This window comes from Molothrus aeneus, chromosome Z (genome assembly GCF_037042795.1).
Source record: "Molothrus aeneus isolate 106 chromosome Z, BPBGC_Maene_1.0, whole genome shotgun sequence".
In the NCBI taxonomy this organism is placed as follows: Eukaryota; Metazoa; Chordata; class Aves; order Passeriformes; family Icteridae; genus Molothrus; species Molothrus aeneus.
Genome location: NC_089680.1, coordinates 44,611,395 through 44,630,576, shown reverse-complemented (window position 1 = coordinate 44,630,576; position 19,182 = coordinate 44,611,395).

The window sequence follows — 19,182 nt, the reverse complement described above, 5'->3', positions numbered from 1 at the left end:
GCTGACTCTGTCATGACAACATTTCACTGCTGATGGAGCATATTTTATAGATCAGACAATACTGTGCTTTTTGATAGTATGTCTCTTCAGCCTTTACTCAAAGGGCTGATTTTTTTTTTTCCCTGAGTAAATTAGGTATTAGTTTGTGACACAAAAACTCCGCTTTTTAAAAGTTATGGCCTAGAATCACTGTTTTATTTCCACCTATTTTTCTCTGCAGCTACTAGGGTACTTGTCCTAAAGGCCTTTTTTCCCCGTTGAGTGAGGGGACTAGTTACTGCAACAGCTGCAAAAGCCTCTTAAAGGATGACTTTTGGTGTAACTTGGGCACTGAACTACTGCTGTCTTGGAAAATGTCTCCCTTAATGATATGCTTTGGCATCTGTTTTAATTTTAGTTGTGCTGACATAGCAGAGAGGATTTTGTTTTCCTTCATTTTGTTTTCTCTAGAGAATACATAACACTCATAACTTTCTCTTACAACACCTGTGAGATGGATAACACTAGCAGCTCCTGTATTCTTTCTATAACTCTAGTCAGGTCTATTAAGAAGACCTTTGTTTAGTCTTTGAGAAAACAAAATATTTCTTTTTTTACTACCATCCTGAGAAACTGATTATTTCTCTGCACCATACTGTGCTACTGCCTTCAGTCACATCACTCTGGAAAGAATCCATGTGTCTTTCCTCTATTATATTATAGAAAAAGATTAAAGTTATTTATTTAATTTAAGGTGATCTTTAGTTTCAGATGTTGCTCATTGAGAGCGTTTATGCCCAATTAGATACTCAGAAGGTTTTACCACTTAAAGTTCTTTCAACTGGCTTCAGAAGAGTAGTGTTCATTCTTTAGAACTAGCTAAAATTAAAACATAAGTCATTGCAAATCATATGAATTTTGAATCACAATCTCCATGACTGGAAGTTTCCAGATGTACAGATGCTGACTTCTCCTTCAGAGCTTTCTGAAGGGAAAGGATGTGCATTTTCTAGCTATACAGGGGCCTGCATTAAAAAGAGAGTGCAGCATAAGAATGGTACTGAATAGCGCTGGTATTCAGTGACATGCCTTTGGTATAAATATATAGAAATAAATAAGCCATGCATCCAGTTCTTGTCTGAATTTGGCACACAAGTGATGCAACTAGAAAATGACAGCGCGACCTCAGATGGCATTTTGTCCACATAAAATAGTGTTCCAAAACAATATCTAGGGATGACTGAATTGCATTAAATCTAATACCTTCTGAAAAATACAAAATTTTATCCACATTTTGGGGTATTTTTGTCTTTTCATTCTTGTAACTGTTTGGGAAAATTATTGATCTGATCTTGGATGAGACATACCTGGCCCTGATTTGCATGTGTGCGTAACTTTTGCATCCTCTTTTAGATGTCTGTCTTCCTTAGATATTTCAGGCACACCCACACTGAACATATGAGAACTATGCCATATTTTTAGCTGCCCTCCCCACTTTGCTTCAACAAATCTCAGTACAAACAAAACCAGGATCTAGCCTCAAGGCAGGCAAGGACCTCCCCTAGATTTCAGAGTACCTTTTCAAGAGCATTGCTTTTAAAGCCTGTTTTCTCCTGTAGGGACTGACAAGCATGAAATCAAAGTAGCTTTTCCTATGCCAAAATAGACAGCCATGTTTTACTACTCCTGTTGCAGAGAAAGATTAAGTTCGTTGTAGCTAAAGCAGAGCTTTGTGAAACCTAGAAACTGAACATGCACTATTTAGGGTATAACTAACATCAAATTGCCTTGAACCCAATATAAATGTAATTAATAGTGTAACCAATAGAAGCTTATAAGCTTCTTCCATATATTTTATGTATGTATCTGAGTAGTTTAACCAGCAGCAGGGGAAACAAGTATACATACAGCAACACATGGGAAGAATCAATTCAAGAAAAAAGCTGATAAATACAAAGATGCAAAAGAGATAGATACAAAAGGTCACAGGGAGCAGGACATCTTGATGCGTACAAATGAAGAAAGACTGACCAGAACCAAGGTAAGCAGTAAAAGAAGTAGATCATACCCCTCTTTCAGAAGGCAGGCAAAGAGCAAATTAACATCAGGCAGCAAGAGGAAGGACAGCAAAGGAAGCGGACAGGCCCACATATGACCAGACATCCCCTATGGAAGAGCTATCTAGCCTTATTGCCTCCACCTCCATAACCAAGACTACCAAGGACATAGCCATCAGCCTTCTTGGCATCAGTGTCATGGCCCCAGATATACAGCAGTGATTTCAGATATCTATGCTAAGGACAAATAATTTTGCATATGTAGTGAAGATGATGAATATTGTTTAAGCATTAACCATTAGCACAAAATGAGTTGTTAATGAATGTATTTAATAAAGGCTTTTGAGTTTAAAATTGGCCTGCTTTATCAGTCTGCTAAAAACTCCAGTCATAATGATCTCTAATTCCCTACATGTAAACACATATTTAGTTGCAAGATTACGCTCTTTTTAGCTTTAATGATCACAAAGTAAGAATATGAATTTCTGCCTGCTAGGGTACTCCAATGAAATTTAACTCATTGTTGCTGTGAGCATAGTGTGCCTGAATCTTATCAGGCCATGTGCCTCTTACTCAGTGAAAATTGTTAGGTAGATGCGATTCATATAGCAGCCCAAGCATTTTAATGATCAGTGCAATATAGTTTATGAAATGATTCATGCTTAAAGAGAGAATGTATTTTTTAAGATTGTAAAATCCAAACGAGTCTCTGACCACAAACAGCCCAGGGACAGATGTCTACTTCGGAATGTCGAAATTCCTGAAGGCAGCAGGGGAACAATACTCCATTTACCCATGAATACACATGGCCACCACAGTGATGATCGTTGTCTTCAGTCATCCTCCGAGGTAATCAGAAGACACTCAAGAGTAATCCTCAATCGAGATAACAGAAGTCGCCAGAAAGATACATCTGAATACATGACTTCCCCTGACATGATCAGCGCCTGCCAGTACTGAGGAAACAGCAATTGTCCAGCCCAGCACAGTGAAAGAAACTCTCATGCATATGCGTGGTTACAAAGGAAATCGGGGCACCTCTGCCTCAGGCATAAAAAACTGTATAAAACAGCCTCGCTAGAAGTGGCATGTGTGAACAGAGGGGGATCTGATGCGATAGATCCTGGGCTCAATGCTGTCTCTTTGGCTGTGGTGGTTTTGAGGACAGTATTTTGGTCACGGAAAAAGATAAATAAATCTTTTCACATTTTTGATAATTTGGCTTTCAATTGATCATTTATAACAATCAGAAAGTGGAAAGCTGGGCAAGGCTTATGATATTACCACAGCACTAAACAAACATAAAAATTTTCACTGTAATCTGACTGCTGACATGTTGTTTGCAGGACATTCTCTGGTGTAAATGGCCAAGCACCATGGCAGTCCATTGGACCCAGCAGAAGTACCAATCCCATGCATGAAAGTTACTGTTTTGTCATTTGGTGACCTCTCAAATACTTGCTAGCAAAATGTACTCCCTGAAAACTCCAGCAACTAATTTTCTGTCTGCCATTTTTAAGGTGTCACTGCTTACAGATCCAGTATGGAATCTTTTGCTGTTGTCAACATACACTCTATTTTTTATCAGCTCTCATTTTACAAAAGCACTCTTTGGCATATTAGAAAATGTGCACATCTCACTGTCCTTCAATAACTAGAATTTCACCTCCTCTTCCCCTTTCACTGTAATTTGTCTGAAGACACTTTTCTTTTAACTTCTCTTCATAAACTTCATACAGAAATAGTAGTGACTGATTACAGGAGCCTTATGTTTAATCAGCAGTGCTGCCCACTAGCCCTAAGCATTTGACTTGCAAATTCAGGTGCCACATCTTCCTCAGTATGACACCAGAAGGATATAATCCTGCTAGTCTGCATCAGATGCTGTTGTTATTACTTTTGTGGGCTGATGCTGTAACTGAAAACCTTCTCTGCCTGAATGTTGGGCTTACCATTTTGGTGTCCTTACCTGAAAAATTGCTCAAGCATGCCTCTAATACTGCATACAATTAATGGCTTTTGTAATTTTCCTTTTTAAAAATCTAAAAATTAAAATATACTTCACTAGGTATTAGGAATTTGACAATATCTTACAATATTTAATAATGCACTCAAGGTTCAATCAAAAGTGCACCTGTGACTTCGTAGGTGGAAACAGAATGTTGTTATAAAAGATCCCAAAATAAAGTTTCCTGAAGTAGAGATAAGAAGCAGTTATGCAATAGTAGGCAAAAGAGAGATTGTTTGAATCTCCAAGCTGATTATGCTGCTTCCTTGCTTAGACTAAAGTGCTGTGGTTGTCCCATTTCAAACTCCACTATAATGCAGTAAATTTTCAATTCCTAAAATAACATATATGTTCAATTAGGAATACACTTAGCATCTCTGATCATGAATTGATTATAATTTCGGTGAGACTTGATAGGTGTTTGTGGATCAAGAACTTATGACTTTGAGAGACACTTGACATTTTGTCTGGTCCTTGGTCCCAGTGGGAGTTACGAACTGACTAGGATTCCTGACTACTGTCTTGTTAAAACCTCTTGTGATTTTTGCACAGTCCTGTGTATTGTAATATAAAAGAGAAAGCCTAGGCAATAACACTACATCATTTAAATCTCTGAGGATTCACATACATTCTTTGTATCTCATTGTATGCCAGGGTAGGCAACTGAGACCTTGATAGCTACCTCTTTTTCTGATTCCAGGGATATCAGGTCTCAGATACCATGTCTGCCCTGTTACCAACTACATTTTCTGGGGCTTATGCCTATTGCTGAGACAGCTCATTTTTCCAGTTTACAAATTTACCATACCACTGCCCCATATAAGAAATACTTCTCTTTGTATATAGCTCATTTAAAAACATCCTTCAAACAAGCTTTCAGTGAAAGGCAAACATAACTTCTCATAGCATCATTCCAAATGTTCTTAATAAAGTTTGCAATTGGAGTTGGGGCAGGAGGTAGTTAAGAGTGGATACTGAACACACTTGCATCATAATCATCCTTAGATACCTCAAGTTTCAGGCTGCAGGCATTACAGACAATCTCCTGATTGAAGAGCTTTCTGCTCATAAGCAGTTTTATTAGTTACTTTGGGCATGGAAATGTTCCATGATTGGACCACAAGACCTGCACTTCATCTGCCTATGCAACTTTTGTCACATAAACCAACTTCCTACCACCCAGGTGACTAAGGGTGATGCTTTTGCAGAGTGAAGTGTTCACCTGTTAAGCAAATTATTTAAAATATTTTGTACACTGACAAAATGCTCCACAGAAATATTTGAATAGGAAAATTGAAGTGGCTCATTACCAGCTCTTGACTGAAAGCAGACATGACCATAATTAAATCACTGCAGGGTGACATTACACTTCATGTGGCTGATCCCTACCACAGTGTTTGAGAAAGCTTAACAACTACCAAATGTAGATAACAGCATGGTGTAGCTTCCTCATTTGTGTTCTTCACTTTTAGCACTGTTTACTATTTTATACCATTTATTTTATCAGCAGAAAAGCTTAACTGGCTTTTGCATGGGTCCTCTTTGTTAGTTTTCTCAGATATTCTTATCAAGATTGGATTAATAATTTACATGAAAATACCTGGAAAACTGCTTATTAGTTAAAACTTATGGAGCAAGGGTTGCCAGAGCAATCTTCAGAACTATAGCACACAAAACTCACTCGATATCAAGCCCGTCAAGATTTGAAAACCTTGAGATTTGAACCAAATTTGGCAATTTAATTTTTTTTAGTTATTTATGAGTAGCACAGATGGACAATTATGATTAAGCAATTGCACTGTGAATTTGTTTTCCTTGCCTAACATTTTGTTTCAAGAAAAAGTGAAGACAATTCCAAGATAAATGAGAGTCACCAAGAGTGAAACCAGGACTGAGGAGTAACTGGGGGAAAGGTAACTCCAGCAGTGGCGGATTCTGACCACCAACTCATTGACCACAGACTCAAATGGAGGAAAGAACTACACCTGAGAACTAATTAGCATGAGAAGTGAGAGATTTAAAGAGCAAATTGGGGGCTGAGTACTAACTGATGAAAAATGAATGGTCACTAACTGTAACCAATGAATGCTGATGCCTTTGCTTGTTAAAACATAAAAACAGCATAACGTTTAGATGATCAGGGAGTCAGGCTTTTGTGTGCTACCACCCAGCTCCCTCCTTTGCACACTCTAGGATAAAAAAATAGAGATACCTCAACTCAGTGTGAGCATTGGCATTTAGTAATGAGCCCACATTCAGGACCACAATTTACATTTGAAGTTGCAAATGACAATCAATGAACATGTGTGTTCATATCATACCCAAAGTCATCTTGACGACTTTTAGCTGTAACACACTGGAAAACAGGCCAAGAAGAATCTATCTCACTTTATTCAACAATATTCTAAATGGCATTGTGTTGCAGAAATTCTTGGATCTTTTGAACACACTAAAATAACTGGGTTTTTTATTCCCTCTCAGAAAGTGGAAGCTAGGTAATATAGTGGGGGTTTCTTGGTCTTCATTTTGGATACATATTCTGAGAGATGCTCTGGAAACTGAACGTTTTTCTTCAGAAGAGGTTTAGAAATAAGTATGTCAAAACATCGTTTGAAATATCATCTCAGAGTGAAAGCATGCAACCTGGTCACATTTTGAGGTTGTCAGCAGGGTTGCTCTAGTGGCCATGGGTGTTGGTGTTTAAAAATCTAGACACTGGAAAATCATGCTTTGTCACATTCTAGGCCATGAAAACCTGTCCCCAGATAGGACCAAAGGAGTAGATGAAAATGGATACTCATGGCCTTTTTGCTGATAGCCCTAAAGGTTAGCATATCCACCTACTCCACCAGAGACTGGAAATTTCTTCTCATCAAATTACAAAAAGGGGATGTCAAATGAAACCACTGTTTCTTCTAAATGACCTTCCTGTCATTGACATTTCAAGTACATGGGAGTTGCTAAAATACAAGTTCACTTAATATAATGACATCCAAGTGCGTTCCAAGTCTTTGGCTCACATATGAATTTCTGTGGCAAAGGGCCTAACTCTCAGAAGTAATTTCTTCTGCTGCATATAAGCTCCCATGGCATCTGAACAGTAATTACAAGGACAGATTTAAACAACTGACAGTGACAATATTACTGAATATATATTTGACCAATGAGTATCTTCACTTCCCTGAATTCAAAAAAGGCACTAAAAATGTAAGAGAACTTGTAAGGGACTTTGAGCAGCAAGGAAAGATGGAAGTGCTCTAGGGCTTGCTAGCAAAAAAAGAATCCAGAAGGGAGTTTTTCCTTCCCTAGGTGAAAAGCACACTGCAACCAACAGGTCACAACATACTGTTCTCTGTTTCTTTAGCTGTGCTGTGGCACAAAAGAGAGAGCATTCAAATTGAAAATCTTAAAAAAAAAAATTGAAACAAAATCTTGAATGTCAGCTAGCAACTGCATGATGGGTTGACCCTGGCTGGACATCAAGTACCACCAAAGCTGCTCTATCACTACTCCCCTCAGCTGGACTGAGGATAGAAAATAAACAAAAAGCTTGTCGGTCAAGCTAAGGACAGGGAGAGATTACTCAGTGTTACAGGCAAAACAGACTCAACTTGGGGCAACTAATTGAACTTGTTACTAATCAGATCAGAGTAGGGTAATGAGAAGTAAAAGAAAATCTTAATGCCATTTCCCCCAGGTCTCCCTTCTTCATTTCACTTCCCTTTTTATCTACTTCCTGCTCACCGGCAGCAAAGGGAGATGGGGAATGGGGGCTGCAGTTAGTTTATCATATGTTGTCTCTGCCACTACGTCTTCCTCAGGGAGAGGTCTCCTCCCACTGTTCCTCGGCTACAGCATAGGTCCCTCCCATGGGAGTGAAAACTGCATGAACTTCCCCAGTGCGAGACCCTCCCACAGGTTGCAGCTCTTCATGAACTGCACTGTCGTGGATGCCTTCTATGGGGTGCAGTCCCTCAGGAAGACTGCTCCAGACTGGATCTGCAATGGGGTCACAAGTCCTGCCAGCAAACCTGCTCCAGGTGTGGGGTCCTCTGTCCATGGGGCCACAAGTCCTGCCAGGAGCCTGCTCCAGCATAGGGCCTCCACCAGGACACAGTCTTCTTTGGACATCCACCTGCTCCAGGCCTGGAGGTCTCCATGGGCTGCAGGTGGATCTCTGCTCCACCATGGACCTCCACAGGCTGCAAGCAGCTGTCTAACCACAGGTCTTCATGATGGGCTACAGAGGAATCTTCTCACAGAAGCCACCACCCCTGCAGACCCTATGGCACCAAACCCTTGCCACGCAAACCCAACACAAACTGCCCTAAAGAGCTGTTGCTCACCCACCTCCCATACATCATCTTAGCAGCACTGCTGCTTCAAACTCATTAGTGACAGGCATGTTAAAGTTAACTCCTGCTACAGGCTTTGATCTGAAATATTTATTTCAGTAAGAGATGAGCTCATTCCTTGCCACTTTTGGTATGTTTCTTGATAGAACATAGTAAAACATATAAAAAGATGTCTTTCACAAGTAGACATGTGAAATAGAATAGCATGGGGATTGAAGATTCAGCACTGCAGTATGTTAAGTGTCTTGTAAAGTGCATTATAACAGAACAAAAAATACAGGGCAATTCTCCTGTCCTGCTACAGTAGCCATGATTGATAGATTCCTTATATCCATCTGCGAACAAGGAAACAATTTTCAAGATTTCTAAATTATTTTTACACAATATTTATAATCTTACATGCCGATTTGGAATAAAAAGTGGAAAATTTAATCCTTGCTTCCAATATTTTGAGTTTGCTTCCTCTGCTATTAATAAATACCGAAAAAAAAAAATCAACCAGTAGTGGGGAAAATGTGTTGCCTTTTTCCTTCATCAAATTCAATTCTTCTTTCAGTATTTTTAGCTTTTAATGTTATGAAAATAAAAATTACGCCATTTCCCCTCATTACTTCTCTGGAAAGAGCTTATTCTTTAGCACCTGAGCTTTAGTTCTAATAGCTCATATTTCTCTTATGCATTTCTGCCCTGGAGGCCATCTACTTTGTCCTGCATTTTGGAAAGAAAACAATTATTAACCTCATCAGTGAAGGTATACAGATTTTACACTGTGCTTGAAGATTTAAGACATGTATGGGACAAATTCCTGTGGAGTTAAGTGTTGCAGAAACGCCAAATTCATGTCACTAAGCGCTCTTAGTGCCTTATTTCTCGCCTGCCAATTTTTTTCCTCCCTGGATGCATTATTTTTAGCTATTAATCCAAGCTACTCTCTCAGGCAAAACTCCCTCTGGAAGTTTAATAATTCTGCCAAATGGAAAGAAGAGAGATCCTGGTTTTGATGTGTGTTTCTCTGTTTTTGAAGAGTAAGCAATGCTATATGTTCTTTGGTGTTTCAATCTGAGTATTTTCTCATATTTCCTAAATATAAATATTTTTCATACTTGATGTGGTACCTTGCTGCTATAACCAGCCTTCAAAAGAAAATTAGAGCTTAGTCTGAAACTGTTGATTGTTTTCAGCATCATCTAAAAGTACAATTGCTTTTTTCAACAAGGCAATGACACAAGGCCACATCAGTCCCCTTTCAACAGGGTACATAGCAGAGTAGCTTTAAAATGCCTGATAAGAATTTAATAATCCAAGCAGAAAATTAATGGCATGCTACCAGAAAAATGGACAAGTAAGTCCATTTCAGAAGTCAGTCCAAGACTAGAAAAACAGAAAGCAGACAACAGAATAATTTGTGTTCTTTACAACTTTTAAATGTTGGTATTTTTAACTGTTGTGGACAATACCTTAGATTGTTAACATCAACAGGCAGCAGAAAACCATAGATATAAAGGGTGAATGTCCAAAATTGAACTTTTGAATTCTCAAGCACAGGTCTGCTATTTGCTAGCTAAAACCTGTATAGGCTTGTTGTAAAACATAGAAATACTCTGGATTTAACAGAAGTGACATGACTAAATCCTGCAATAAAGAAAGGCATATGCCATACCATAAGGCAAACCCCTCAAGTTAGAGGCAGATCACATGTGTTTCTACATATATTTATATGAAGAAAAGCAGGTTTATAAAATAGGAAAAATGGGAAATTCCTTAAAAATACACCCAAAAAAAGCACTCAGAGGTGTTTGGGGATTTGGCCATTGACATTCAAGATCAGTAACTGTAAGCACCAGAACAGCACAAAATCAACACTTTGCCCCAGCTCTCCAACAGCAATCTTCCCAAGAGAAGAGAGAAGACTAGGTAAATGTTACATTCAGAATGGGTGTATACCTGAAGCTATTAAGGATGATAATGGTGCCACTACCACCAGTTTTTAAAAACTCAGTATCACAACACACACTGTGTTTTTCATCACACTTTTGATGAAAATACATAAAATACGTGAAAGTAAAGCAGAAATAAAATGTCTAATAAAAATGCCTAAGTTATGTAGACAGAAGCTTCTGTAAGACACGAATCTACCATAACCCACTCAAAGTTTAACCAGTCAACCAACAATTAAAACAAATATTTGATGAATCACCTTTTTTCAGAATCTCTTAGAAAGACTCTAATATTTGAACATACCAAACAAGATAATCAAGCCTGAATTATAAGGGCAGAGAAAATAAATATTGAAGTCAAGATGGAATGCCAGAGAAGTGTCTGTTACCAAGCTTTGCTTGCAACATTTCAAAGCAGGATCAATTAAACGAGGTACAGAAAGATTCCACATCTTTTCTCCAGTGAAAATAATTGTACACATTATGAGGCAGTGTTGAATTATACCCACATTGTTGTTCTAAGATAAAGTTGTCATTGACAGCTGCAGTCAACATCCTGCACTGCGCCTCAAGGCAAGGTTGTCCTCTCCTTCAAATCTCAAGGAAATTTTGCCACTGATCCCAGTAGAAGTAAAAGCCAATGCAGAAAATGAAAAAAGATACAGGAAAATAAAAACATTTCCAACACGGATATATTTCTGCAGCCCTCACTGATACTCAAGGTTTGCCTGCATATTGTGTAACTGTTTCATTTAACTGTACAAGATGAATGAGTATCTGGAATCATTTAAGTATAATGAAATCCTATTTGTATTTCTAAACCATACACTACTCAGAAGTCTTTACACATAGCTCAGAGGTCTTGCTAAATGCATTTGATGTGATTGCTAGCCAGTTCTGTGGATGCTTGAAGAAACTTAATCACTTTCAATTGTCTTAGAATGTTCAGCCTGCATACACTTCATCATGGCTTGCACCTACCATCCAGAGAAACTCTCCTTCCAGCTGACTATAATAAAGAGCTGAGCCATATTTGGATTTTAACTACTTTCTCATATGGAAAGGCTATGTCACTTGGAACTACTATGATCCTAAGAAACCATTGTGCCTCTTCACTGCTCAGTTCAAGTGTGTGTAGGACTGGCTCTTTGGTCACATGCAGCTCTAGGAAATTCAAATGTAGTATTTGTGCTGGAGTTGCACACAGTGATGGTAGCAAGGTGATAGCACAAGGTTGCTGGTTGATAGGACAAGGCTGCTGGATGATCAAGTATGCAAGCGAGCCACAAGAGAATGCCGAAGGTGGCCATTCTTCACTGCCTTGCTGTCTAGCTGAATATACAACTATCCCTCAGTGACGAACTGCTGCCATTTTCTGCTTACAAATAACTGCCGGGCCTCTGCTTAAGGAGTAGGTTCCTCGTGACTTGTGGATCTTGGAAGACTTGGATACACACTTTGAGTCTGGCTAAGAAGTGGAATATACTTCTTTGACCTTGGAGCTGCAGGAAAACAGCCATAGTAACTTTGTTCTGCTCAAGAGGAGGAACAAAGAAGTTTATGTATCTGAGAGTCCATATAAATGCTCTGCATGAAATCCAATTGAAAAGTCTTCTGATACACAGGTGGAAAAGCAGCAGAGAGATAAACATGCTGCTCTAACAACACACGAATTTTGGGTACCATTTTTTTGTTGGAATTAGAAGTCAGATTTGTCAACACCTGTAAAGGTCTCAATAATGACAATAGGATTGTGGAGATTAAAATAAGCTACCAGTAAGACAATAAAGCCAAATCAGCAGCTTGATAGACTAGCTCAACATTTACAACTTCATGAACTTGTGATTACCCTTCAGCTGCTGCCATTTCAGGTGCAGAACACACTAGTATCACTGAGACTCTTTTTAAAGTATTTCAACCAAAGAATTACATGCTCAAAACACTATCAGAGCAACAAAAATACATTACCTAGCTTATGGAACATTCTGAACAGGAAGTCCTGGTTACAGTTTGTTTTGTTTTAGAAGTAGGAGCACTGAAATCAGTAGTAGAGACAGACAACCTGACTTAGCCATACAGCATGGGTAGCAATAAGGCCATCTTCAATCAATTTTGGGGGCTTTAATACAGAATGTTCTGTCACACACCTGAAAAGGAGGAATTACTAGAACTCTAAGTATGTGTGGAAGTGTTTTCCATCTGGAAATCAAAGCAACAGTATCCTTTATCCAAAGTGTAATACTGTCCTGGTTCCAAGGTTACATGCTGTATTTTTACTCTTATAATGCCTTCTGCATTATAAACTGAAATACATTTAAATATATGGCAAGTCATAAATATGCAATTAGACAGGACAGAATTTGGCTCTTCTGGATCCTCATCCTTTCAGCTACAAACCATCTTTCTAAGGTTAATTCTGTTCTCAGATAGCAAAGACCTAGAGTTCAAGAATGAGTCCTGGGGTGCTTGTGAGGGGCCTCTTCTTGTTCCAACAGACAGGTAACAAGAAAAGATCAGATAGGGGCATCAGTGTAATGGTGAATGTGAATGGGACTACCAAAACTGTCTCGGGGGTGTTCATCCAAATCTGATAATGCTAAAAATTAAGATAACAATCAGATAGATTAAACGGTAATCAGACAATTAACAGAGACTTTGGTGGGGGAAAAAATCCCCCTAAAAAGTAATATAAAAGCAGCAAAAACATTTGCAGCAGTGGAGACAGCAGCTGCTGATGCTGGGCAGACAGAGCAGCCTCACTGAAGGGCACTGCTGGGCACTTGCACCCTCTTTCTGTGGAGGACACAAGGGAGGGAACCCCCATAGGCATGTGCCTATGTGACCTTGCAGGGGGCTTCCTCAGTGGCTTGGCAGTCTGAGCTGCTGTTTTTTGGTGAAACAGGTGAAAGTATAATAAGGTGCACCCTGGGGTTCATTATTCCATGAGTATGGTCATCCTGTGTGAAGCACGTATGTTATCAAAATGTTATATTGTTATGCCAGCTCTGATGTGTTGTGATACTAAGAATATATAGGTTTAGCCAAGGTAACAACTAAAAGCCAAATGGCTTCTTATTGTAAAAACACTGAAAAGGGGAAGTGTAACAGTTGGCAATTTAATCAGGTTGACTGACTGGAGAAAATTGCAACTACGGATAATTCAGCAGTATTGTCTGCTTTTGGTGACAGTTGCAACCTTGGCTGGTATTCAAGCAAATTTTAGCACTGGGTCTAAAACTGGACTACACTAGGAGAAATCTACAGGCTGCTTCCAAGTTTGGTACTGGTCTTCAGTGACCCCTGAGGAAACCCGTCTGTCCTTCTTTGACCTCTAGTTTACATGAAGTCTTAAAGAATGTCAGATTTACAGCAGTCTTTTGGCGACACCAAGAAGATCTAGAAAAGTTGAACCAGAATAGCAGTGACATTAGAACCCTTCTTCTTTCTCTCAGCACAGATATTGACTTCAGAAATTCCCTACCATTTTCCCAGGAAAAACTTCCCAGTACTAACCAAAGGTACTACACTGGAAGACTTTTTACCTATGTTGGGCTTATTAGTTAGCTACCAACCAGCTTCTGCTGATTATCCAGCAAGTGTCTGACCCATTCCAAAGATAAAACAGAACCAGGATCTTGCCATGCTATTCAAGAGTGTATAGTAATATATTTTGAAAGAATACGATGGTGATTTTATAATACATTACATACTTCCTCCAGAAACAAGAGGTATTCCTCGCATGTAGCATGGTACAATAACATCTCTAGCAGCAGTAAGGGACATGCCTTTGAAAGCAGTGACCTCCTTTCAAGTGGAAATGGCATTAGAAATAATGAAGAGAAAATCAGTGTTTTTAAAAAGTGCGTATTTCAATATTTTGTTGAAAGTGGAAAAAGACTTTCAAGTACAGAAATGCCATGTCTCAAAACTTTTTATGTTTGAGAGTATGAAAACGCTACGCATCCAAGAAAATAGCTGTGCAAGGTATTGCGAAAGATGTGATTTTTGATTCAAAAGATGAACAAACTGAAGTCCCTATTTTGAGTTTTAGTACGAATATTTTGGGTTTCAAAAAGCAAGTATTTTCCACCTTTTCTGACTTCCTTTCTTCACCAAATAAAAGCACAAGTATATGCACAAACAGTAGAACAGAAAAGTGTCCATCAAACATCACACTTCGTGATGAATCCTCTGCAGCCATACCTGATTATGAAAGACATGCATTTTTTTAGCACAGTCTTCTCATGATGACAAGTATTTGGTCTGTTTTGCTACCCAAAATTCAAGAGGGCCTTTTAAGGCAGGTGGAAGGTCCATGAGAGTACTTTACATTCCCCTACTCAGTGGTACATGAAGGCTAATGCACTCATGTAGATTTTAAAACATCTTCCAAATATCACTATCCTAATAGAGCAGTACTGGGCCATTTTCATAAGCTTTGGAGAAAAGAACAAGATTTTCTCCTTAAAACCCCTTGTTGGTGGTAATCAGCATATCCATGGCAAACTGCAGGGACTATCTACCACCTTTAAAATCAGTGTGCTCCCACAGATTTTCATCAATACATGTCAGAGTCTCTCCCAACAAGAGAAGTAAACCTCTACAAAAGAAGTGAAAATGAGGAAGAAGTGGTTTATGTTGTAGTCCTAATAAGCAGTGCTGCTATAGTTTCTCTGGCCTTCTTCCTTTGTAACAAGTCTTGAAGAAGCTTTCTGTTGTTTTCCCACTATCTTTCATACTTGAAAATTTCCCAAAATACACATCTCCAATTTTAAAAGATGGTCTTGGGTTACAACCAACTTTGTTTCATTGTTAGATCAACAGGATATGATGAGCTTGCTTCTGTGCAACATTATTCCCAGAGTTAGGTTTGCCTGCCTACATACCCAAACAAAAGAGAAACTGTTTTAAACCGATGTAGAGGTTTAGACAGGTTAAGGCTGATCTATGATAGAGCTAAGTTGTATTGTCACACAAATATGAATACAGAAGAAAAACGAGAGAGGGAATACTCACCTGCAGTTGGGAAGTCAGATCAGATGAGACCAGCTGTTTTCAATAGGTTTGTGAATTTAGAATTTATACAAGTCTGCTGTGTAACTGCATCTGAAAAATGCCTTTATTTGAAAAATACACCCAGCACAGGAACCTGATTAATGAAAACTACCTTTAGCTAAGATCTTACTACTAGAAGAAACTTGGGTTTCTTCCTTAGGGTAAGTATATCTGAGAGATATATATACCACATGACCTTATTTCTTATTTATCAAAAATATCATGTCTGTTTCCACTGTCCAGCTAAACTCTTCATGGATAATTGTATGTTTTCTTTGACAGAATTTATTATCGTACTGAGACAGCTCTCCCCATCAGTAGTGTTAGAATAAAACAACACAGCTGTTATATCCTGGGGCGAATTCTCCTTTTCTTCAGTTTTGTAATTTATTTATTTATTTCTAACTGATGACACAGAAATATAGTGTAGATTCCACATTCCTATTATTTTTGCCAGGTCAAAACTACTCTAGTGGTTAGTATAGCAGATCCTGTGTTACTGTGATTTAAAAATAACTCTGGAATCAAGAAAACACTTGGAACTCAAATGACTACTGATTCATCATAAAAAAAACAGTATCACCATTTTCTTTACATGTTTCTAATTGATGGTAGGCATCTTTTAAGACACCGATTTTGGTTTTCATTTTTTTCATTTCTGGCAGCTGAAGAGGAACTGTCAGTGTGAGTTCAGCAGTCAAGAAAGAGTTAACTATCTTTACTGCCTAAATCTGTCAAAAAAGAGTTAACTATCTTGACTGCCTAAATCCACACTCTGTAGCTCCAGCCTGTACAAAGTTGAACTGCTGTTGTGTAAAAGTAAGTGACATTTGTTCAGAGAAAGACCACCGTTTCCTGAGCTCCAACGCAGCTATTTTAAAAGCTCTTTTGTTATATACAGCTTCCTCCTGCCACCCATTTATATAGATCTCTTGTAGCTGTTTCACCAGTCATGAGGACTTGAAGATATAACACTTTTCTTTAGGGGATCAAATCACTCTTTCCATGTGTGTAACAATCATGGGGAGGGGAAGAGGGAGTTCTCTTAAAATGAAATACCTCAGCACTTCAAAATTCTGTATCCTTAAATTCTGTTTGAAAATTGTTAACTTCAACTGAGTGGCTCTGTAATTTCAAGCTGCTTTCTGTAACTAATGGGTCCCTAAACTGTCATGCTTGTGCATTTAGCGATGGCACTGGAAAACGTTGTCCCGAGGTTGTGGATACTTCCTCACTGGAGATATTCAGGAACCATCTGGACACAATCCTGTGCCATGTGCTTTGGGACGACCCTGCTTGAGCAGGGAGGTTCAACCAGGTGACCCACTGAGGTCCCTTCCAATCTGACCCATTCTGTGATCAGCAAAGTACTAACATAATGACAGCAATCTGGAATAGCACCATCAGATACAAACAACTGGTGAGGGGCAGCTAGAATCAATACCAGAAGTACTGTGTAATCAATTTATATTCAGGTCAACCTCTAATTTGCATGGGTCCTAGTACATACCAAAGCCAGTAGTTCTAAGAACATGTTAAAACTAGCAACAAGAGACTCAATGAATGTGCAGCGAGAGTGCAAGCACATTTTACTGGTTTTAACATAGATACAAAACTGCCTTAAACCATGAACCAGAAGTACTGAGGAAAAGCCCATCATTCACCTCTTATAAGAATGAATAGCTGGGGATAGGGCAGTGCAAGCTTTGTTTTCTCAAAAATCTGCCAGCATGTTGCTTATATGTACATAAAATGTAATCTCGGCACTGATACCTGTACTACCACTGAGTGCCCCTGTTTCTTGAAGCCTCAACCAACTATTCCCATTTGCTCTCTTCTACCTTGGACATAAATTTTTTGCCAATCTGCTCTGCCTGAAAAATAATTTCATTACAGTAAAATTAGTTTTTTTCAACATCAGTTTTATGAAGTGATGCAAGCCTGCACTGTCTGAGTGCATGCATGGTTTCACTGAAGCAGGGCAGCTAGGTAGCACCATGTTTCCCTGACCTTACTCCACCAGGCTGAGCAACTGAATTCCACTATATTTTATTTCTTTCACTTTTTGCCTATGAACTCCCTTATTCTCCCTTATTCTAAAGCATTAAGTCATAATGATGATTCATCTTGCCATACTAAAAACAAAAATAAAATTGTGTTTTCACTTGAGCTCAGTGTCTGAGCTTGTTTTCATCTTCTCTGTGTGGCATACTCTCTAATTTCTGTGCAAATGTGCAGCATTAGGTTTCATAGCCACATGTATTTTCTGTCAGGGGAAAAATAACTGCTTGCACTGCAGCCTGTCACTTACCTGATGTGTCCACAAAAAGCACCTGCAGAAATATTGTTAAGTCTCTTCAGATTATATGCAATGAGACTTACTGTCTTCTCCATGAGAAGAAAGTATTCAACAGTGAAGGACAACCACAGTGCTATGATAGACAGAAATTTCACACTGCCAACACTATCACCATAGCACTTACAGAGACTCATCTATAACTTTGAGAGAAAAATAAAGGACTTGTAATTTATGATTATGTTCCTTTGGGTAGAACATGATGATTTGACTTCAAATGTAGAATTCACAAGGCAGTTTATAATGGGATAACTGATAGAGGAATACTAAGTGCCTTATGAAAGGCTACATGATAATCCAGTTACAAAATGACGACAACCCTTACATCTTCATTTCTGAAGTCCACTTATTCAGTATCATTACTGATTTAATACCAGTTGCATTTTTTTTTTACTGTACAGCTTGGTGTCTACAACTGCATGATAATCAATTCACACTAAAGACAAAAACCTTTTTCTTATGAACTGCATAGATTACCATTTTGACAAGAGATGAGTAGTGAAATGCCCCAGTTTGACATCCAATCTTTGTATTAAATTAAATAGCACTAACTTTTCAAACTACTTTAATTCCATTATTCCTCCAAGCTTTCCTGTAATGATTACAAAAATTTTGTCTCTTTTTTTTCCCTTTTATTGGAGCTTTGCTTCTCAGAAATTAAAATTACAATCTAACAGATGTAAGTAATTTCATGTTCAGCATGTTTTTTAAATCATTAATTAAAATAATCCAAAAGGCAAATTTTAGCTGGCTGAAGACTACATTTTTCAATGTGATGCTATTCAATAGTCTGTCATTATAGAGATTTTTACAGGTTTCCCAGGGAGGTCATGGAGTGTCTCTGGTGACATTCAAGACCCACCAGGACACCTTCCTGTGTAATCTGCTCTAGATGATCCTGCCTGAGCAGGGAGATTGGATAGGATCATCTCCAGAGGTCCCTTCCAACCCTAATGAAACTGTGAATTTTGAGGTGAGTGGTTTTGGTGATTAAAGTTGGAGGGCATGAATAAAAAAATCCCACTTCGGGTCTCTTGTGTTCTATTAAACCTTCCTGTATGGGCCTGTTCAAGCTGCCAAAGACACAAGTCCCCAGGGTACTTCCCAACACAACCTGAGGGTACTTCAGGATACTCCTATTTTCTAGGCTGTAAATAAATAAATGCCTCTAATATGTGTCTATGTTTATTTCAATCATAGAACCATAGAATACTAAGGGGTTGGAAGGCACCTTAGAGACCACCCAGTTCCACCCCCCACACACATCCAGGGACAACTCCCACTGCACCAGTGGCTCAAGGCCTTATCCAATCTGGCTTTAAACGTTGCCAGGGATGGTGCATCCACAGGTTCTCTGGGCAACTTGTTCCTATGTCTCACCACCCTCACAGTAAAGCATTTCTTCCCAATATCTAATGTAAATTTCCCCTCTTTT